A 23,765-nucleotide genomic window follows, 5' to 3' on the forward strand; every position below is an offset into this window, starting at 1 on the left:
ACGTGATTTCTTGATTCAACAATTCTGGCAGTAATCCGGCCTGGGTGTGGCAAATGAATTTTTTTTCCAAAAAAATGTGGTTAATCAAAGCTCATTCATGATTCAGCAAGGGAGGGGGCATTTACTTTTTCACAGAGGGCCAGGCAGGTTTGAACAGCTTTTTTCCATTAAATTATTTTAAAAACTGTATCTTGAATTTACCCAGGTTATCTTTGCTTAATATTAAAATTTGTTTGATGATCTCAAGAATTTAGGTGTGAGAAAAATGCAAAAAAATGAATAAATCCGGAAGGGGCAAATACTTTATCACACAACTGTATTACACAGTCTGGAAGTCTTACATTTCCTATTGTGAGGCCAAGGGATGGCATCCCCAAAACATGTCATTAGGAGAATTCTCTTTCCTCCAGTCTGGGGTGGAGAGGACGTTGGCCTTGAGTACCATTAATGGTCTGATTTCCGCTTTATTAACAGTTGGTTTTCTTTCAAATGCTATTGCTTCGCACCATCTGGTTCACGACTTCCTGTTAGGCGGAACCTTATGAAATTGCCCTTATCAGGCCTAATTTATACCCCCCCTTAGGATCCAAATTTAGTGTTGTCTGTCTTGCAGAGGCAGCCTTTTAAGCCTATTCGCAATAATGTGCTTGTCCTTTTGACTCAAAAAATATTTTTTTGGATTGCCACCACTTTGGCAAGGGTGTCGGAGTGCCCAGCTATTTCTTGTAAGGATTTTTTTTTTTTTTTTTTACCATACACCATGATAGGATGGTATTGTGCCCTCCTTCAACCTTTTTGCCTAAAGTGGCATTAAGCTTTCAGTTAAATCAGGATACTGTACTACCCTCCTTTTTTCCGAAGCCTCAATCTGAATGGGAGAAGTTTCTGCATTCCTTGGATGTAGTATGTGCCATCAGAATATAAAAATGTTGGCTCAAATCACCATGCCAGAACCTTTGTTTGTGCTACCAGAAGGGCCCAGGAAAGGGCAGGCTGCATCGAAAGCAACTATTTATCATAGGATCTGCCAGTTAATCAGCAAGGGTGTTGGAATTGAACATGCAGTAATGTTATATTATCTAAAGTTCTACACATCTGTTTGTACAACCAAACTCAGCCATATTGATATGTGCAGTCCCACATGTTTAAAAGGTATAGAGGAATGTGGCACTAAACAGAATCTGCATAGAAAAGGAGTTATCTTCAGCCCACCTGGTGTGCACGAAGCTTCAAAGAGATTGATGACAAAGACGGCCCAGGGCACATCAACTGCAATACTGTCCCCAGAAGCCAAGTATGGCAGAACAGTCAGTAATATAAGGAGGGCTGTCATGTGAACACTGATTGGTCCAAAGCAAATGGGACTGGCAGTAGGATGCGGTTTGGATGGTGTGTGTTTATCAAAAAGGGATTCATCAAAGAGAGCTGCCTCTCATTCCATCACGAGGTTCAGTCACAAGTGTCTGCTAAGTATACTGCTTGTATTGTATTCTAATTGTTTGCTATGTACTCTTGTAATTTCTATTGATACCTAAGCTTTCTTATTTCCTTGGGAAATAAATGAGATTTGTTTGATTTTAGACCGTGTGTTTGGGCTAATTGCTGTAGTATTGTGATATTAACGATAGCATGTGCTCAGAGTGATAGACTAACTAATCTATAGGGACTAGACAAAGTAATACATAACTGATAATAATAATAGTTTGTATCGATCAGTTACTTCATTTGGCACCCCAGAAAGGTGTGTAGAAGGTATTTTTTACACAGAATCCACAAAAATCTAATGTATTTTTGTTTCTGAGTCCCTGTAAGCACAGATCCTCAGACACCCAGAACTGAAAATCATCTCTAGTGTGAACAAGATTGGCGCTGGCTCGCGAATTCTGAAAGCACGCTTGGATGAGCATGAAAATTCTGTGAGATATTTCACCAGTGAAACGGACGCGTAGAACCTGGTGAGAACTGTGGCTGATATATGCATGTACGTTAATGTTGTATTGTGCTGCAGACCTGTAACCAGAGGGCAAATTGGCGCACTGGTGAGATCGGGACTGATCATCCCTGGTTATGTGATATAACCGCAGATTGACAGGATAACCATACAATTTTGAGGGAAAAGTGGAAATCCCCACGCGAGTGTGAAAAAGCTCTGCCCCAATAGAAATTCCACGTGGCCTGCAATTGGAGAGGAGAGCATTGATTAAGAGTGTGTTCTCCTGAAGAAATTTGTGGTTAAACAGATTTTTTTTTTCTCACATACATTTTTATTAGAATTTTGCGATAATACAATAAGGCAAAAAGGTACATGTTGCATTATACAGGTACAAATGAGCTGTCAGCGCAATGACAGTATACAGCGCAAATATTAACGAAACAGTTGAACACATATGGATCATAAAAGAAAACATATCAAATAAAGAGGCCGGAGGCCTTCATCAGCTAGTGCAAACCCATCTTGTTAATAAAGGAATGTACCGCTTCTATATAACTTCCTAATGAACATGAGTGAACAGAGTATCATTGCAATATGCTTCAGAAACCGGACCACACTTTCAGACCGCCGGACACCCCTAAAGGGATCAAGCTGTGACCGGTGGCTGAATGATGGGAGTAAGCAGGTATGTAGGAAGGGTCAGATAGTGCCGGAATCTGCTAGCTTTCTTTTTATCAGATACTTATAAGGGAGTTTGACCTTATAATAGTCTAGGTCTAAGGTAGAGAAGAAGAGTCCATTAGAGGCAAAGGATGTAGGTGTACCTGGGGGCATATTAGAATCAGGAATGAGAGGTTGAAAGTAGAGGACACACTGAGTCACAGTACAGGGTAAAAACAAAACAAAAAAAAAAGCATCAGAACTTGTGCATTGAGGAGGGGGAAGACGGATCTAGAGGTAACCCTAACCCGTGGTTGTTAAGAAGAATACTGAGGGAACAGCTATGTGTTGTTACCAAGGTTCCCCGAATTAAAGGAATCTCTGAAGTGTTTCCAACATGCCCAAATTCTCCCATATTTAGTGGGTTCATCTCTCGCCTGGTGAATGAGACTTTCCATGTCCGCTAATTTATCCACCCGTGTGACCCATTCAGTCAGTGTAGGAGGAGAGTGGCTCCTCCAATGAACTGGAATACACTGATTGGCTGCATTAATAAGATGCATTGTGAGGGATTTAGCATGTGCTCTCTTGGAAGCGGAGGAGTAGTGTAAAAGGAATTGGGCAGGAGTGAATTCAGGGGTGTATGTTATTTTGGCGATGTGTCTGTGAATTTCTAGCCAAAACGGTTGCAGAAGTGGGCATTCCCACCATATGTGGAGTAGAGTTCCTAATGCTGTATTGCAACGCCAACATGTAGAAAGGACACTAGGGAAGAATTTATGAATTTTGTCGGGGGTTCTATACCATTTAGAGAATATTTTATATCTACTCTCCTGGGTAGATACATTAATGGAACCCTTGTGAATAATATGATATACCTGTTTTCATTCCTCCATTGAGAAAGACATCTGTAGGTCAGATTCCCATTGCTGGACTAATTTATCGCTTTGAATGTCATATGTAGAAAAAAGCATTGCGTAAGTCAGAGATAACATGTCTTTGGGGTTCCTGGTTGGAACAAATAGATTCATTTGGTGTAAGAGCTCTATACCAATTGGAATAGCTTTTGGAGCCGTGGAAAAGGTGCCTGAGTTGTAAATATTTGAAAAAGGGAACATGAAGATCTGGAAATAAGGATACTATGGTAGGATGGGATAAAAGATTGCCATCTTGAAAAAAGTTGAATGCTCTTGGTACGGACCCGCCTAGGGACCGCTGCGTGTTGCGTGGGTATAGGCCCGGTAGAAAACCTGGATTAGCATCTAAAGGTGTCATGGGACCAAAAGTAGGGTCCAAATGCAGGTATTTGCAAGCTTCTCTAAATTGTTGCAACGTAGTATGTATGAATGGATTCGTACGTATGCTTTGTGGAACGTGTGATGTATGTATCCATGGTAAATGAGCCAACGGTAACTGCGTGAATGCTTGCTCCCACTTGATCCAATCCTTATGTGATTCGTTAGAATGCCAATCTATTATTCTGGTCAGGTGGCATGCCATATGGTATTTCTCAATATCTGGAAAACCCAGGCCACCTATTGCTTTAGGTAGTGTCAAACGATCCCAGCTTAGTCTTGGTGTTTTAGACAGCCATATAAAGTGTCTGCACATGCGTTTGTAGGAAAGGAAGAAATCTGGTGGTAGATTGATAGGAATCGCTTGAAGCAAGTAAAGAAGCCTGGGCAGCACATTCATTTTTAAAATAGCCATTCTGCCAAACCATGAGAAGGGACCTTTGAGCCATTTGTGTAAATCAGTTTGAATCGTATGAAGGAGGGGTTGGAAATTTTTCGCATATAAATCTGTTAGGTTGATGGGAATTTGAATACCTAAATACTTGAATTGAATTTTTTTTTTTTGCATTGTGATACTAAGGAGTGTGAGAGTGACACATTTAGAGCTTTTGATTTGGAAAAATTTATTTTCAGATTAGATAGCGACTGGAATAGTGAAAAATCTTTAAGGAGATTGTGAATAGAGATTATAGGATCAGATAGAAAGAGCAGAACGTCGTCTGCGTAAGCTGCAACCTTATAAGTTGTATTGTTTATATGGATACCTTTGATATCTGGGTTGTCTCGCAGCCTACGAAGAAGGGGCTCCATGGTGAGTAAGATCAGGGGCGAGAGAGGGCATCCCTGACGGGTGCCATTGGAAATGGAGAAGCCGTTCGACAGGTGGCCATTAATCCGGATTTTAGCCACAGGAGAGGAGTAGAGAGCCATTTCATCCGTATTAAATGAGGAGGCAGACCCACTGCTTGCAAGACTGCCTCCATATAGTCCCAGGCCACTCGGTTGAACGCCTTCTCCGCGTCAAGGGATAAAAAGAAACCAGGGGTAGAATTCTTAGAAAGCCAATGGTGTATGTGAAGCGCTTTGGTGGTGTTATCCCTGGCTTCCCTGCCAGGGACGAACCCAACTTGGTCTAAGTCGATTAAGCTCGGGAGGAGGGGTAGAATACGGTTTGCTAGTGCTTTGGCATATAATTTCACGTCAACGTTTAGAAGTGATATAGGGCGATAATTGGTAACGAGGGTGGGGTCTTTATCGGGCTTGGGAATAAGGTTAATGTGTGCTTCCAGAAGATCTTTGTGGGCTACATTGGAGGGCGAAATTGCATTAAAGGCTTTTACCAAATGGGGGATTAGTGTGTCCGGGAAGGATTTATAATAGCTGACCAATAAGCCGCCGGGGCCTGGACTTTTTCCGGGTTTCATCTGCTTTAAAGCGTGAAGTATTTCTTCATTAGACAGTGGAGAATTTAAACCAGGGAATTGTGCAGTATCAATTGGGTCAGGGGAATATTGTTGTAAAAAAGTTTGAATAGCTGTTGATCGATCAGTCGGGGTGGACATCTGGGGTGAGTGGGTAGGTTGTATAAATTGGAAAAATAACGAACAAATTGATTAAAAATTTCTTCTGTCAAGGACAAGGTGGCACCATTTCCGTCCTTGATGGAGTGTATAGTGTGTTGTGCCTTCTTAGCTTGAAGGGCTCTGGCCAATAATTTGCCAGATTTGTTTCCAAATTCATAGAAAACTTTTTGGGACAACGTGTAATTACGCTTCACATTTTTATGGAGTATTTCTAGAAGTTCTTCTCTAGATTGCAGTAATTTAGTCATAACTTCAGCTGCTCGTGAGGCTTTGTGAGTTTTTTCTAAAGAGTGTATACATTTTGTTAAATCCTCTATGTGAGCTTTCCTGAGCTTATGACGTTTAGCGGCCAGAGATATGAATTCTCCCCTTATTACACATTTGTGTGCCGCCCATATCATGTCATGTGTAGATTCTATGCCCGAGTTTTCAGTAAAAAAGTTAGAGGCTTTGGGTTATGTTCTGAACAATTTCGGAATCAGTAAGTAGGGAATTGTCTAGGCACCAAATGTGTGACCGAACTCGTTTATCAGGAAAGGAGAGAGTTAGAGAAATTGGGTTGTGGTCCGAGAGAACCATAGGTTCGATAGTGGCGCTGGTTAGAAAAGGTAGATCATTTTGGGAAATAAAAATATAGTCAAGTCATGAATATGTATTGTGGGGTGGGGAGAAAAAAGTGAAGTCTTTCTTGTTAGGGTGTAAAGTCCGCCAGGAATCGTGGAGCAAAAGATCTTGTAACTGGGTTTTCATCGCACGTAGGGCCCTATACTTCAATACCGAGAAGCCATTTGATGTGTCTAGGGAGGGGTTTAGAGCGACGTTAAAATCTCCACCGACAATTAGAGTACCAGATTGAAATGTGGTCAGTTGTTGAAGGGTAATGCGAAAGAATGTGACCTTCTGTGTATTGGGTGCATAAATATTAGCGATAGTGATAGATCTGTTATATAGTATGCCTTTCAAAAAGAGGAATCTGCGGGGGGCGTGGCGACCGCGCAGCGTGATGGCCGCTATCTAAAAGAGCTCCGCTCAGCGCTCGGGGAATCAGGCAGCAATCGCCCGCTATAGACCTGCAAGAGCCAGCAGAACGACCGATCCGCATCTCGGAGACACCCGCTGTGCATATCAACATGCCGCGGAAACATCAGAAGCAGCCAAACGAGCTGAAATTGTCGGATTTCTACCCGGCCATAGATCGCGGGCCACAGAAAGATGGCGGAGGGAGACACATACCGCAACTACAGCAGCCTCCAGTGCGCACAGAGGCTCGAGCGGAAGATGCAGCGCAGATGGAGGAAGATACAGGAACTTCATCTTCAGACTCTGACTCTCCCAACACGTCTCCGTCGTCCAGGAGCCCAGTCAAGTCGAAACCCAGGATGGAGCCAGTCACCCACCCACAACCCAGGGCAACAGACAGGGATATGGAGGTGAGTGGCCTGACCAGCGGCCGACCTACCCCTCAGTGCACGCAAGACCCTTTTGCACAGTTTCCGACCACAGGGCAACCCATTTCTGACACTATGCTAAAGGAACTATTAATGTTATTGAGATCCTCATTGCAAACAGACATAACAACATGCTTACGCCAATGCAGAGTTGAAATAAACGAACTAGGTGACAGGGTACAACAGGTGGAAGACAAAATGAGTGATGTCACCTCCTCATTTAATACACTGGTGGACTCGCACTCAGCACACCATGAAACTATCGATAAAATCCAACGGAAAATGGCGGACCTTGAGGACCGTTCCCGTAGGAACAATCTTAAAATTAGGGGGGTCCCAGAAATGGTCACTACACAACAACTCTTGCCCTACGCCCAAGACCTCTTTCGCACCTTAGTGCCGTCATTGTCACCACTGGACCTGACAATCGACAGAATCCACAGGGTCCCTAAACCGTCTTTCCTGCCTCAAGAAATTCCCAGGGACGTTCTGCTTCGACTCCACTTCTATACCACTAAAGAGAAAGTCATGGAAGCATTACGGAAAGGGAATAACTTACCTGAGGGTATGTCCACCCTTAAGATTCTACCTGATTTGTCGCAATACACTTTGCAACTTCGTCGCAATATGGCAACGCTAACTAAGGCCATGAGGAATCACAACATCTTATATAAATGGAAATATCCCGCTACCCTACAGGTAACCCATAACGGTTCCACCCACATCATCCGCTCCTTGGAAGAAGGTCTCCCTTTTCTGAGACAATGGCAAATTGTGCTTCCCGACTCAACGCCTTCTGTTCATCAACAGATAGAACACCTTCCAGCCAAGATTCATGACGATTGGCAAGTGGTGAGGCCCAGAAGGTCGAAAACACGTCGCACCTGATCTGATCTGTTCACATGTTCTCCTCCTGTTAATGGATCCATAAGAATTCCCCGAGCGCACCAGGTACCTGTCATCGTACCATTACCCCTCCACATTGGGCACATCAGTGCCCGGTCTCTGAAGGCCTTACTTTTTATTCTGGTTACGTCGTTTTGTGTTTTTTTGTTTTAGGTTATTTACCCCTTTTTTTCCCAATTATTGCTTTCACGGTTGAATATCTCATGGCGCTTAGCCTCGTTCAAAGGTTGACAGACTACAGACGGAACTATTCCTTTACAGAATGCCTTCCTCTGTTAACTACCCTACAAACTTTCTTCAGCATTTCGTATATATTCGATCATAGGTGGTCACTTCCTACAAGATTGTGCTAAATTTTTGTTTTTCCATTGCTTTCTGATGGGAGTATTTTCTAGGACAGCGAGTTGGAGTCTATTACATTATAGCACACGTCGCTCCATGCTATTGACCTATGAGCATTAATATAATGTCACTTAACGCGCGGGGTCTCAACCACCCCGCCAAAAGACGATCTTTATGGCAAGAAGCAACTAAACTGAATGTAGACATATTGGCGGTACAAGAAACCCACTTCCACAAAATGTCCATGCCGCCTTGCACACATAAAAACTTCCCATTCATTATGCACTCTTCGATTTCAGCTAAAAAAAAGGGGGGTAATGATTGCGGTAAGAGACTCGGTTGATTTTGTACTTGATAACTCTTTTATTGACCCTGATGGAAGATTTATTGTTCTGGTGTGTAAAGTGAACAAAATCCCTATTACTTTTACGTGTATTTATGCTCCTAACTCGCACCAGTTAAGGTTCCTGAAGAAAGTTTTTAACCGCATAGAACTGATGCGAGTTGGCAGCATCCTGATTTGTGGGGATTTCAACATGATACTAGATAAAGATTTAGACACGTCCTCTGGAGTTCGGAATAATTTCCCCAAATTTAAAGATTTCTTGATTAAAGAGGAACTATTTGATGCCTGGCGTTGCCTTAACGCCAGTGAAAGATCTTACACATATTACTCCCCCAGATTTAATTCCTACTCCAGATTGGATATGTTTATTACGGATAAGAACATGTTACATAGAATTACAAAATCCTCTATTTTTGACATTACATGGTCGGACCATGCTCCTGTTCTAATTCATATTGATAGTGGTAGATCCCATGTCCCGGTACGCATTTGGAGAAATGATGAAACCGTACTACAAGACCCGAAACTGCATAAAGAAATTGCCCAACAGCTCGATGAATACTTCATCCTTAATGACCCTACTAATACTAGTCCCTTCAACAATTGGAACGCACACAAAGCGTATATAAGGGGAATCTTAATTAAAATTAAATCCAAAATCCAAAAAATCCGAGCTTCCACGCTAAATGACCTATTAGCTGACTTGCGTAATCTAGAAACCCGCAATCAATTAAACCCATCTGCTGACCTCGCAAACCAATTATACAATGTACGCTACAAACTTAGAGAATGGTACTGCACAATACATGACCGAGCCATGAAAAGGCTCCGACTTAATTATTATGGACATAATAATAGGGTAGGTAAGTTCTTAGCCAATCGCCTAAAAGAAAAACGTATCAAAACAGCAATTCCATTCTTATTCCACTATAAAACTGCACAGAGACTGGAACACCCTCAAGAAATCGCAAATGCATTTGCGGATTATTATGCAGCCTTATACAACCTACACGCTGATCCCAACTCCTCCAGACCATCTAACGAACAAATAAATTCCTTTTTAGACAAAATTCAACTACCTTCACTATCCAATACCCAACTACATGACCTTAATGAGCCATTCACACTTAGCGAATTAGAGAAAGCTATACACTCCCTACCTTTAGGAAAGTCCCCTGGCCCTGACGGACTATCAAATGCATATTATAAAACTTTCTCCAAAATACTGTCCCCTCATCTTCTTTCTATCTTTAATACAGCCAGGACGACAGGTTCATTTCCAACAGAAATGCTCAAGGCCTATGTCGTTACCTTACCCAAACCAGGTAAATCTCCTGATACACCGGCTAATTTTCGCCCCATCTCCCTCCTCAATGGAGACATTAAATTATATGCCAAAATGGTAGCCAATAGAATTTTTGATCTTATGCCAACCTTAATAAACCCGGATCAAACTGGTTTCACGAAGGGGAGGCAGGCGTCAGACGCTACACGGCGCTTGCTTAATATTATACACCAGGCAACGGCTCGGAAAACGCCTTCTCTGCTTCTCTCTATAGATGCAGAGAAGGCGTTTGATAGAGTCCAGTGGGACTACATGGCGGCGGCTTTGCAAAAATTCGGTTTTCGGGAGGAGGCCCTTTCTTCTATCTTAGCATTATATTCCAACCCCTCAGCTCAGGTGTTTACTATGGGACACTTGTCTAAATCCTTCCAAATATCGAATGGTACCCGCCAGGGGTGCCCCCTGTCTCCTCTTATATTTAATCTGATGATAGAACCCCTGGCGGAGACCATCAGATCACATCCACACATATCAGGTCTCAAAGTCCTCCACAAAAATCATATAGTTAATTTGTTCGCAGATGATCTCATCCTATACTTAACTAACCCAGCTGTATCTCTACCTTTCGCGCATGAAATCTTTGAAACGTTCGGTCAAATTTCGTACTATAAGGTGAATTTTACCAAGTCTCTAATATTGAACTTAGGAATAAACCAATACACGAGCTCGCATCTCAAAAAAACGTTCCCGTACGTATGGACCTCCAAACAAATCCCCTACTTAGGCATTCAACTAACGACTGACTTATCTCATATAGCAGAAGTAAATATCAAAAACCTTCTACAAGATGTGAAGAAGACTATTTCACAATTCTCTAAAACAGAGTTATCATGGGCAGGAAGAATAGCGTCCTACAAAATGATGATTTTGCCAAAAATACTATATATCTTCAGAACCCTACCAATAGTATATAAGCAGTCACACTTCCAGGACCTAAGTAAGCTCCTTAAACAATACATATGGCAGGGAAAGAGGGCTCGATGCCCTTCTAACAAACTTATATTACATAGAAATGCGGGAGGAATGGGCCTCCCTGACATTAAGGACTACTACTGGGCAGCAGTTCTAGCGCAAGCCAAGCATTGGTTCCTACAAGGCTCTGAGCCTTTATGGACTAACCTAGAAGCTTCCATAGCGAACACCTCCCACTTAAGTCTTTTTCTACTGGCTGACGCTTGGAGACCTAGAACCTTAACCTACCTTTCCCCTACAATCATGGCAACTATCCTAGCCTGGAGACACTTACGCCTGCAACAACCGAGGGAAAACCTTGGTGCCACCATCAGGTTCCCAATTCAAACACTGAACATTCTACTTCCGTATAGTAAAGTTACTTTATGGAAGGAGAATGGGTTAGAGTGGGTTGACGACTTATACTCCGATTCAAAACTAATTCCTTTCCACTCCTTAAAATCTACATATGCAATTCCCCAAACGAGTGAATTTTTGTATAACCAGGTTTCATCCTTTCTCCTAAAGATTCCTCCACCAAACATTGAAATTGACAGCTCGGCATGGAAGTTCCTTCTCTCCCCCACCACGGTGGGAAAGGGTATCTCAGTGTTCTATAACATCCTCCAATATAAAAAGGAAATGGTGAAGTCCCCGTCCATGCTAACGTGGGAAAAGGATTTGAACAAATCTTATGATGTTATCCAATGGAGCAGAGCCCTTAAATGCACATATATTGCTACTCGATGTGTCAGCCACTGGGAGCTCACTCAAAAGATTTTACATAAATGGTATAGGACTCCCCGCCAACTAGCTAGAATGTTTAATACACAATCTCCTCTCTGTTGGAGAGATTGTGGTAACGTAGGTACGACATTGCACATATTCTGGCATTGTAAGAGCATTTCTAGTTTCTGGAGGAAAATGTTCACCATCCTCGCTGAAATTACAGGTGTGCTACAATCTCCAGACCCCGCCTTAGCAATTCTGCACCTCGGAATTGATACTTATCCGACCCAATTCCGTACAGTAGTAATTCAAATTCTGAACACAGCTAAATTGATTATCGCACGACATTGGAAAAGCTCACTATCCCCAAATCCATCAGAAGTACTAGCTCAAGTGAATCTCAATTTTCAATATGAAAGGTTATTGGCTCTTACGAACTCGTGTGGTAAAAACGTAGACATGCAATGGAAATGTTGGACGGATTGGTATAGAAAGTAGCCTCCTCTATGATGTTCAATGCAATTCCACGCCTTCTGTGGAAAAAGTTACTCAACAAGGCTCGGTATGACACCTCTGTCACAGCGTGATCCCACTTGGGGTGCGGAGGAGTCATACGGAAACCGTTACCTTATAAGGGCATATGTTTCATCTTAAAATACTAGTTACTTATGTTGCGCTAGAGTTGAATGTTGGAGATAAACCTATGAAAAAAACCGGTTTCATGTTGTCAACCGTACTGCAATTCCTTTTTTCTTTGTCCTGTTATTTTCCCCTTGTGTTCTTTTTTTTTGTATTTTTTCTGTGATCCAGCATATCTTTTTTCTTTTTCTTACTTTGTTTGATATTTGTCATGTACCTGTAACACTTTTTCATCTGAAATGAGTACATTATACCTGTATTGTATACCGTTTCTTTTCAATAAAAACAATTTAACCTTAAAAAAAAAAAAAAAAAAAAAAAAGAAGAGGAATCTGCCTCGTGTGTCCTTCTGAGTATCGGTAATTTGAAGTGGGCAATTTCGGGAAATAAGTATAGAGACTTGCACAGGACAAATATCTGGTAGTTAAGAGAGGGGTAAGCATCCAAATACCATTAGGCAAGAAAAGCTTACAAAAGGAGCGCGTCTCCATCTTGACCTGCAGCCAATGGGAGGAGCAATATCGGACAGTGTTGTACTGCCGGGATGACGTAAATGCGTGTTGCCGCTGACATCGACCTGCAGGGGGGAAGGATACAGTCGCAAAGAGTTATGGGGATTGTAGTATGTGCCGTATAAGCCATCGCCTGAGAGGCGCCTTCGGAAAAGAGTCGTATCACCGTCCCGTATGCCGGGTATATAGAGCAGGCACACCAGACAGTTTGTCAGGGAGAGAAACACCAGAAAAAGGAACTTGTCAACTAGATCAACTTGAGTCCATAAAATATATAATAAAATAAAAAGAACCTGGCCAAGCATGTGAAGAGGCAATTGTGTTCAAAAATTCCACCTCACTTCCGGTTCCGGCGCCACATGAGGAGGTAAGCGGTCTCAGCTCCCGCCGCATACCCCCCTAAAAGACAGCTACAAAGCAGCCATCCACCTCGGGGACCCACCCGCCTGTTTGGGGAAGACTCTGTGCCCTTGATGGACCGATTTGTAGAGCGATCCGGGCACCGATCGCTTGCCGCCGCGATGTCCGCTACGGCTGACGCGGCCGAATCCTCGGCCAATATGGCGCCGGCGCGCAGCCTCACGGAGCCCTCGCAGACGTGCCCTGTGCTCCCAGGCACAGACGCAATTCCTTCGGCCGACATCGCCCAAGCGGTGGTCGCTTTACTAACACCCACGCTGACATCCTCTATTGACTCAGCCATACAAAAGGCTATGGAGCAATACCACAGCGAACTGCAGGCCCAGGCGCAACGCCTTACACAGGCTGAAGAGCGGATCTCCATTATGGAGGAGAACACCACTGCTCAGGCTGCAGCTCTTGCTCGCCTCACCCGTTCTACCAGAGATTTGAGGATCAAATTGGACGATTTTGAGAACCGCGCAAGGAGGAATAATTTGAGAATCGTGGGGCTACCTGAGTCTGTCTCCACCGCACAACTGACGGATCTCTGTGCGGTAGCTATCCCTGCTCAACTGGGCCTCCCTACTCCGTGCGTAGTGGAACGAGCGCACCGCCTAGGCCAGCCCTCAGACCAGCGCAACAAGCCCAGAGCGGTCATTGCCCGATACCTTAATTACGCGGACAAACATGCCATCCTGCAGAAGTTCCGCTCCCAGCGCACCCCAACTATTGATGGCGTCAACTTGCTTCTGTTCGCTGATTACTCGGCTGAAGTTATGAGGTTGAGAAAAGCATTTTCACCAATCTGTGCCACCCTGTTCAAGAACCATGTCAAGTTTACTCTGGCCTACCCGGCGGTTCTTCATGTTACTTCTCCCAACGGCACACGACGCCCCTTCACCTCACCTTCTGAAGCGGAGCACTTTCTTAACTACCCCACAGAAATGGATACCACGCATGACCCCTCAGCGAAGGTTCCCTCCTCTGGAGCGGCGACTGATCCTCATGCTCCCACCGTCCACCAGCTGAGCCCTGCCAAACCACCGTACAAGCGCAGTCGCTCAACCACCCAGCATCCACGTGCTGAGCTCCGCTGAACTCGACCCTTCCTTCCTCTTCTTTCCCGACCTGGGTGTTGGTAACATTACTATGTACTCTACATTGCTGGTACTGTCTGCCACTGATCTCGTTGTGCGGTCCTTCATGGGATGCTTGCCAATGAGACTGTGCCTACACACTGTTGATATGTTTGGTGCTTCTTTAATGCAGGGGCATGTACCCTTATTGTTAAACTGTTCATAATATGTTTTTGGTTTCCTGAGATAGCCCGCCTAGTTCACCTGCACGCTATATCGTACCATTTTCGGCACAACGATATCGTGATGCCCTTCTAGGGTTCTAGGGTCTTCTCAGCTCCCCTTTCTCACCCTCTCAGCCCCCCCCCCTCCCCTGGGACACTGATCTGTGTTCTCTCCCCTCTCTTACTCTCCCCCCCTTGCCCTCTCCCCTCCCCGAGGAACATATTCAGCTTCTCCCAGGGGGTGCATGCACTCGCTGGGAGACTTGTACCTTAGATGCATCCCATGTGGAAAAAGGTGAAGTGGGCTACGGCTACTATATGGTGTCTACACCAAAACTGTTATTTTCTGTTACTTGCTGTTTGGTTTTGTCCCCCCTTCCCCCCTTTTCTGTTTCCTGCTCCCCCTTTTCCTTCCCCTCCCCCCCCCCTTTTACATGGTCACCCTTAGAGGCTCTCCTATCTGTGCGTACTCCCAGGTGCCTTTCAATCAGTCCCAGACTAGACTTAATGGTTTTGTTTCCAATTACTACCACCCCTACTGAACCCTATGGCTGACACCACCAGAGACCAATTCACTATAGTATCGTGGAATGTTAAGGGCCTGCGGTCACCTAACAAACGCATGAAAGTCCTTCGTCACCTGAAGAGGCTACGGGCTGACGTGGTGCTCCTACAGGAGACCCATTTAACCGCTGGAGATCTCCCACGCCTTCGCAAACTTTGGGTTGGCGAAGTCCATGGATCCCCGGCTGAAGGCCGTAAGGCGGGGGCGGCTATTTTGCTTCACAAACACCTACAATATACCACCCGTAACGTTCGTACTGACTCATGCGGTCGTAAGATCAAGTTGCACCTTACCCTGGCCTCTAAAGACATTGCTATTACGAATATATATGCTCCCAACTCCCCTGACTCCACATTTTTCCAAGAACTAGGAGCTTGGATTTCCCAAGCACCCGAGGCTCTCCACCTAGTCGGTGGAGACTTCAACTCTGTTATATGCCCTTCTGAAGACAGAACGTACCGAGATTCCCTCACACCTACACCCACTGCCCTCTCCAACACTGACGCCACCCCCCTTGCCCGTACGATCTCTTCTTTGAACCTCACTGATGTCTGGCGTTTATCCCACCCTACAGAACGCGAATTCACCTTCTTCTCACCCCCCCACAAGTCGTTCTCACGTCTTGACTATATCTTTGTGTCCCCGGCTCTCTTGCCGTTGGTAAGGGATCCAGACATCAAAGACATGGTAATCTCCGATCACTGTCCCATAACGGCTCACTTACTAAGCGTGAAACCTCCCTCCTCTTCGCCCATATGGAGCTTCCCCTCCTATCTAGCTGATAATGAGGATTTTAAACAGATGCTACTTACTAGTTGGACCGACTATATGGAAACTAATGGTGAACACATCTCCAATCCAAATCTCTTTTGGGAGGCTGGAAAAGCCTTCCTCAGCGGCAGAATCCTAGCATATGTGACGCAATATAAGAAACACTCAAAACAACACCATTTGCAGGCCAGTGACAGGTTACGTTCCATGCACCTCAATCTCCTCCGCAACCGCACGCTGGCTAACATTACTGCCTGGCAGATAGCCAAGCAGAACTTTGACCTTTGGGCAGAAAGGCAGGAGCAGATCGCCTCCTCCTTTTCGAACATGCGACTGCACAAATATGGCAATAAAGTGGGCAAACTTCTGTCCCGGCTATGTGCAGGTTTCAAACGGCCCACTCATATCCACGCCCTGAAACACACTGATGGCTCCATTGTTACTACCCCCAAGACGATTAGCAAAATACTGACTGACTATTACACATCCCTATACGCGGAAGACCCCATAGACCACACAGTCGCTGACCAGTTACTATCCAGGGTGCGCCTGCCACAACTGACTGGAACACAGTTGGACGCTATTAATGCTCCCATCACCCTGGATGAAATTAGGTTTACGATAAAATCGCTGTCCCCTTCCAAAGCACCAGGCCCCGACGGCTACTCAGCAGAATTTTATAGACTTACCAAGATTTTATCCCCGCTACCCTGTGCAAGGTATTCACCGCCCTCTGGGAAGGTGGGTCATACCCCCTTACGGGTACACAGGCCCATATTAAGTTAATCACCAAAAATGGCAAGGATCCCCTACACCCAGGTTCCTATAGACCCATTTCCCTTATAAATGTTGACGTTAAGATCTTGTCCAAAATTATAGCTTCGCGCTTGGCCACCATTCTCCCCACTCTTCTGCACCAGGCCCAATCAGGCTTCACTACTGGTAGATCTGCAACCTTGAATATTCGCAAAGTACTACTGGCATTGGAACGAGCGAAATTGTGCCCAGATCAAGATATAGCCATCATATCCATTGACGCCGATAAGGCCTTTGATAAAATTAGTTTTGCCTGGCTATTTAAGGTGTTACAAGCCTTTGGCTTTTCAGGCCCAGTTACGCATTTCCTATGCCAGATGTACAGTGCCCCGACTGCCAGATTAGTTACTCCAGACTTTGTTTCGCCCACTATCCCTCTCACCAAAGGGATAAGACAAGGCTGCCCCTTGTCTCCCCTACTGTTCAATTTAGTGATCGAACCCTTATCCAGAATTCTAAATTCCCCCAACGGCGTCAGCGGAATCACAATTGGTGACCAGACCTTGCAGTCTGCTCTTTTTGCAGACGACATTTTACTTTTTTCGTCCAACCCACCAGCTGATTTTGCCACACTACGTGACCTATTTGCGTCGTATCGCCTTTGCTCTGGGTTCCGAATTAATTTTGATAAAAGTGAGGTTCTATCCCTGAATCCGCGAAAGGCCGTTGCCTGGCATTCATCCTCACCCTTCGCAATGGCACAACATCATATTACTTACCTGGGAGTGCGCATAGGTCGGGAGCCCTCTTCTCTATATACCCTTAACTACCCACCCTTGATTACTAAGATTACACAAGAATTGGAAGCTTGGGCAGGCCTGCTGCTATCACTTTTTGGAAGATGCTATCTCTTCAAGATGGTCTCCTTTGCGAGACTGCTGTACCCGATGCAAACCATCCTGCTTTTGCTTAAACACTCGGATGTACAGAAGATACACAAGGCCTTATCCACTTTTCTCTGGGCCAACAAGAAACCTCGCATTGCCCTTCAGAAATTATGCCTTCCAAAGCCAGACGGGGGCGCAGGCCTGCCCAATCTACGTTTCTATAATCTCTCCTGCCTGTTGAGACAAGGCCTTGACTGGATAGCGGGTAAATCTAAATATTCGAATCACAACTTTGAGAAAGCATTGGTACACCCCTACACGCTTCCTGCGGTTCTCCATTCCAATATTCACATTCTACCTGAACATCTTAAAATGGAAGTAAACCCTTCCAAACAACTTTGACCTACAGGTAAGCCTAGATTAAGGCTTACCTGTAGGTCCAAGTAATATCTCCTAAACCTATATGGTTTAGGAGATATTTGCCCGAAAATGGGCACCGCTGTCTACGGCGCATGCGCCGTAGACAGCGGCGCGCATGCGCACTAAATGCGGCAAGTCCAAGAATGGATTTGCCAAATTTGTCGACTCCCGTGCGCATGCGCGGGAGTGACGTCATCGCGGCCTCGCCGTATGACAGCGGCGGAGCTGCGAGGCGCGACTCCCGTGCGCATGCGCGGGAGTGACGTCATCGCGGCTTCGCCGCTGTCATTGGTCGGAGCTGCGAGACGCCACCAGCAAGATGGACGCGGCGGACTACAGGGATCAGCGGCGACTTCGCTGGCTCCTGTGTCAGGTAAGTGACACATAATGAGCTACTATGCGATGCATAGTAGTCCATTATGCTTTACCTTTGCAGGGAAAAAAAGAGGAAGTAAACCCATCAGGGTTTACTTCCTCTTTAAGTCGAATGTGCTCATCCGAGACACAGTGGTAGCTTGGAGGGAGGTTCGGAGGCTCTTAGGATTACCCGCTAACATTTCCATCCATCTGCCCATCCAAGGCAACCCTATGTTTCCACCCTCCACCATTCATTCGGCCTTTGATCTCTGGGGGGAAGCGTGGTTTGCTCAAAGTGGCCTCCCTATACGAACCTGGACGCGGAACACTTAAACCCTTCCAAACCCTGTCTCAGGAATACTCGCTCCCTTCTTCCCATGTGTTTCACCACTACCAACTGTTGAGCTATCTGAAAAGGATTGGAGGGTTGCGCCCGGACTGCCTACGCAAGTCTCAACTGGATGCTGTGCTTCAACAAGGTGACTACTCCATCTCTACCCTCTATTCTCACCTAATCATCTACCACGCGGACAAACACCACATTACCCCTTTTAAGCAGTGGGCCTCTATCTTCAATGATGTGAACTTACCGGAAAGAATCCTGAAAGATGGAGGGACTTTATCGAGCAGTCATTCAACCCGGAGGAGATCACGTCTCTTGTTTATCCCTTTCGATATACTAGCTGGTACCTACGCCACAATATCAGCAACACGCTGGGGAGACTCAAGATTTCGACCTCACAAGTCGGCTCCTCTCCTTCAAAGGACTCTGCCCACTTGCTGAACCAACTACCATCTTGTGTACTCGACCCTATCACCGATGAACCGGGTGCTATGCAATCCTATGCCCATCCCTCTATATCTCCATAATCCTCTTCTGAATCGTAGATATGCCTATGTTAGAACTGTCCCCATGTCCTACATGTAGGGTGCACGTGTTTTTGTTCTTGTTTTTATTCCTATGTAAGGGTTTCACGCCTGCCAATGGTTATCTCTTTCACTGGATTTCATTACCATAGCCGTGAGAGGGTCTTCGCCTCCCTGGGTACCGTTCCCCACCCCTCCTCTCCCCCCTCTCCCCCCCTCCCCTCTTTTTTCTTTTTTCTTCTCTCTCTTTCCCCTTTGTTAACAACTAAACTGCATGATGTCGCGACCTCCTAGGTCGCAAGGATGTTATTTTCTTCTTTTTACCATGGATACTGTCAATCGACCTACTGATATGTATTGTTTAAACTTTCAATAAAAATATGTTTAAAAAAATAAATAAAATTCCACCTCATACCGTAACTTACACAAGAATGTCATTCTTGAATCCTGAGTTAGGATGAATCTGATGAACAAAAAGCCAACAAACAGAGCATACTGGTCATGTAACAAACGGTAGTAATTGAGAGGTAGAATCAGCAGTCTCTTCTAGCTCTCTGGGAGCTGTGTGTGTAGTATGGGCTACGAGGGCGGCGGGGGCCCCTCCGAGCGTTGTAATCATCAGCCGGTGAGAGAAATCTGCGCCGTTGTAGACTGTGGTCCTGAGCTCCCATCGGTTCCACGGGGAGCAACTCTTTTCACAGCAGAGCGGCGAAAGTCCGCGAACCAGTTCGGTACCTCCACCACAGGGATATTAAGGGCGCGACAGAAGTGTGGTAAGACCTCAGGTACCTTTAGGAGTGCTGTACGGCCTAGGGCTGATGCCGAGAGGCAGAATGGAAATCTCCATTTATATGCAATACCATTTGCACGGAGGACATCCAAAAGTGGTTGCAGATCCCTACGATGTTGCAGTGTTATACTGGATAGATCTTGATATATTTGGATAGTCTTTCCAGCATGAGTGATTTGCGGAGAACCCCTGGCATGTTTGAGGATTTCTTTTTGATTTTGATTTTAAAGTCTGTAAGACAGCATATAATATCGCGTGGGGGGTCCGAATCCCTTCCCCTGGGCTTCAAAGCTCGGTGGATTCTGGCCATGTCTATAGGAGTCAGGGGTGGTCTGTTTAGCAAGTTGTTGAAAATGCTTGTCACAGACTGTAGGACCTGGTCTCCTTCAATTGTTTCTGGAAGGCCTCTGACCCTTAGGCCTCTGTTGTCGAGGTCTTCCAGATGGATGTGGACTGCCTGCAATTGAAGAGTATGTGTGTCAACATGATGTGTTGTTTTCCCAAGCGGTGACTCCCATTTCCGCACGTTGTCTTCCATCTCAACCACTCTGTCAGTTAGGGATCGCATGTCAAGGCGAAGTTCTGAAATGGCCACCGAGAGCGTGTCTTTGATGTCGTCCGCTATGGACCTTACTCAGTCATGCAACACTGGACCTATATGCAATTTTTGTCCTTTTTTCACACAAATAGAGCTTTCTTTTGGTGGTATTTAATCACCGCTCTGTTTTTTATTTTTTGTGCTATAAAAGAAAAAAAGACCGAAAATTCTGTAAAAAAATGAATTTTTCTTTGTTTCTGTTATAAAATTTAGCGGATTAGTAATTTTTCTTCATAAATTTTGGCCAAACTTTATACTACTACATATCTTTGGTAAAAATAAGTAGTGATGGACGAACTCCCGATGGGACGTTTGGCGAAAGCAAACCGCGAACGCGGCTGATAGTTTGCGAACCGTAAAGTTCACGGAGGGCCCCGTTGACTTCAATGGGAGGCGAACTTTACAAACCTACAGTTCAAATTTGCAGCCACAAAATAATTACTAGCTGTGCACACATAGTCCCACCACATGGCCAATGACATAACACATGTGTGAGGTGAATCTGGGATCGACAACTACAAGCATTCTTTTTTTATATGTGAAATTCTGACAATTCAGGACTCATGAGGCAATGGAGGCGAGGGAAGGTCAGGGTAGGCAAAGAAAAGGGTGCACGAGATGATCACCAGCACCGTGATATAGAGCACTGACACCTGCACCGTGATAGAGAGCACTGACATCAGCAGCGTGACATAAAGCACTGACACCAGCACCGTGATATACAGCACTGACACCTGCACCGTAAGCAGCCCCAGGAGGAAGTCAGCATAGCACAGGGATGGTGGGAGCCCCTCATAATGAGCATAGCACAGGGATGGTGGGAGCCCCTCATAATATGCACAGCAGAGTTACAGCCCCAGGAGGAATTCAGCACAGCACAGGGATGGTGGGAGCCCCTCATAATAAGCAGCCCCAGGAGGAAGTCAGCATAGCACAGGGATGGTGGGAGCCCCTCATAATAAGCAGCCCCAGGAGGAAGTCAGCATAGCACAGGGATGGTGGGAGCCCCTCATGATGAGCATAGCACAGGGATGGTGGGAGCCCCTCATAATGAGCATAGCACAGGGATGGTGGGAGCCCTCATATAATATGCACAGCAGAGGTACAGCCCCAGGAGGAGGTCAGCACAGCACAGGGATGGTGGGAGCTTCTCATAATAAGCAGCCCCAGGAGGAAGTCAGCACAGGGATGGTGGGAGCCCCTCATAATAAGCAAGCCCCAGGAGGAAGTCAGCACAGCACAGGGATGGTGAACTTTACAAACCTACAGGTCATATTTGCAGCCACAAAATAATTACTAGCTGTGCACACATAGTCCCACCACATGGCCAATGACATAACACATGTATGAGGTGAATCTGGGATCGACAACTACAAGCATTCTTTTTTTATATGTGAAATTCTGAAAATTCAGGACTCTTGAGACAATGGAGGCGAGGAAAGGTCAGGGTAGGCAAAGAAGAGGGTGCAGGAGATGATCACCAGCACCGTGATATAGAGCACTGACACCTGCACCGTGATAGAGAGCACTGACATCAGCAGCATGACATAAAGCACTGACACGAGCGCTGTGATATACAGCACTGACACCTGCACCGTAAGCAGCCCCAGGAGGAAGTCAGCATAGCACAGGGATGGTGGGAGCCCCTCATAATATGCACAGCAGAGGGTGCAGAAAAGTAAGGCCGAGTGAGCCACTCAACCAATTCTGGTGCTTCCTTTGACATCATCGCATGCACCTTCTGCAATTTCCCACTTTGGCTCAAGCCTGTTGCTCCTGCCCTACCCCTACCACCTGCGGAAGGGCCAGCCTCTTCCTCTGCCTATAATTTTTTTTAAATGACCCTGTGACAAAACTCTCTACAGAAGTGCAGTATGCATGTGGAAGAAGGTATATAACACCCCGCTTTAATTATTGTTTTTGGGGGCCACTGGTCTATCACACCAGTTACAATACTTTTTTTTTGGATTGCGTTTGTCACTCTTTGTAGTATCGCTGCAGAACCGCTCAGCAGTCACAATGCTGCACAGTGGAAACGCACTATACTATGCTTTCTATATGTGCTTTTTTTTAATATGTGTATTACACAACTATATACTGCACACCAAATAGTACACCTATACCAGTCCTTAAGGACCTTTGTGGAACTAGTAGGTTGTGATTAGCAGACTGTACCTCTGTCCCTATACTGATAAAGGACTGCTGCAGCAGAAGGGCAGCAGTCAGCAGTAGTGCACCCAAACCCTATATATTGTGGACCTATACCAGTCCTTAAGGATTAACAGACTGTACCTCACTCAACCCTATATACTGTAGTACGCTACACCTTACCAGTCCTTAGAAGGACCTTTGTGGAACTAGTAGGTAGCAGCAGAAGGGCAGCAGTCAGCAGTAGTGCACCTCAACCCTATATATTGTGGACCTATACCAGTCCTTAAGGATTAACAGACTGTACCTCACTCAACCCTATATACTGTAGTACGCTATACCTTACCAGTCCTTAGAAGGACCTTTGTGGAACTAGTAGGTAGTGATTAGCAGACTGTACCTCAGTCCCTATACTCATAAAGGACTACTGCAGCAGAAGGGCAGCAGTCAAGTATAATATTCTTTCTATATTTGGAAGAAAGAATATTATATGTGCACAACCCTATTACTATACCAGTCCTGAAAAGGACCTTTGTGGACCTAATAGTAACAACTAATGATTAAATTGACTGTCCCTGCTACACACAGCGTCCTGTCCCTCCCTGCACTCACTAAAGACTAAAGACTAAAGACCGTTGGTTTCTGGCCACCCCCTCTGGATCGCTCCTGGCCAATGACAAGCTTCCTCCCACTGTGCATTGTTTACACAGGAAGGAGGAAGTGATGTCATTTTCCTCGGGGCGGTCTTTTTGACCGGACTACGAGGAGAAGACTAACAGTAAGTGCACCAAAACACGACACTGACACATAGGTACACAACCCCCCCCCCCCCCCCGATCGCCCCCCGACCCCCCCCCCCAGTCACAGTGTCACTGATTGCATTGATCATTTCTTTACTGATCACTGCATTCAGTGTCAGTTGTAACAGTTAAAACTGTCAGGGCACTTAGTGTTAGGTCCAGGGTAGCCCCCTATCACCCCCCAATAAAGATTTAACCCCCTGATTGCCCCTAGAGTTAACCCTTTCACCCCCTTTTGCCAGTGTCACTAAGCGATAATTTTTCTGATCGCTGGATTAGTGTCGCTACTGTCGCTAGGTAGCTAGTTATTTTTTTTAGGTTCACCGCCAGGTTTTTATATCGCTAAGTACCCCGATATACTACCCAATAATGGTTTTAACCCCCTGATTGCCCCTAGTTAACCCTGTCACCCCCT

The 23,765-nt window shown here is 45.4% G+C and overlaps 1 protein-coding gene across 12 annotated transcripts in view; it reads right to left on the minus strand.

Moving 5' to 3' along the window:
* Nucleotides 1-23,765, minus strand: part of LOC143982506 (zinc finger CCCH domain-containing protein 11A-like) — an 805,224-nt gene that overhangs the window by 764,607 nt on the left and 16,852 nt on the right. The gene's annotated exons all lie outside the window — the stretch shown is intronic.

The sequence above is a fragment of the Lithobates pipiens genome, unplaced genomic scaffold (assembly GCF_037356315.1).
Source record: "Lithobates pipiens isolate NorthernLeopardFrog02 unplaced genomic scaffold, aLitPip1_a1.2 Scaffold_16, whole genome shotgun sequence".
Taxonomy (NCBI): Eukaryota; Metazoa; Chordata; class Amphibia; order Anura; family Ranidae; genus Lithobates; species Lithobates pipiens.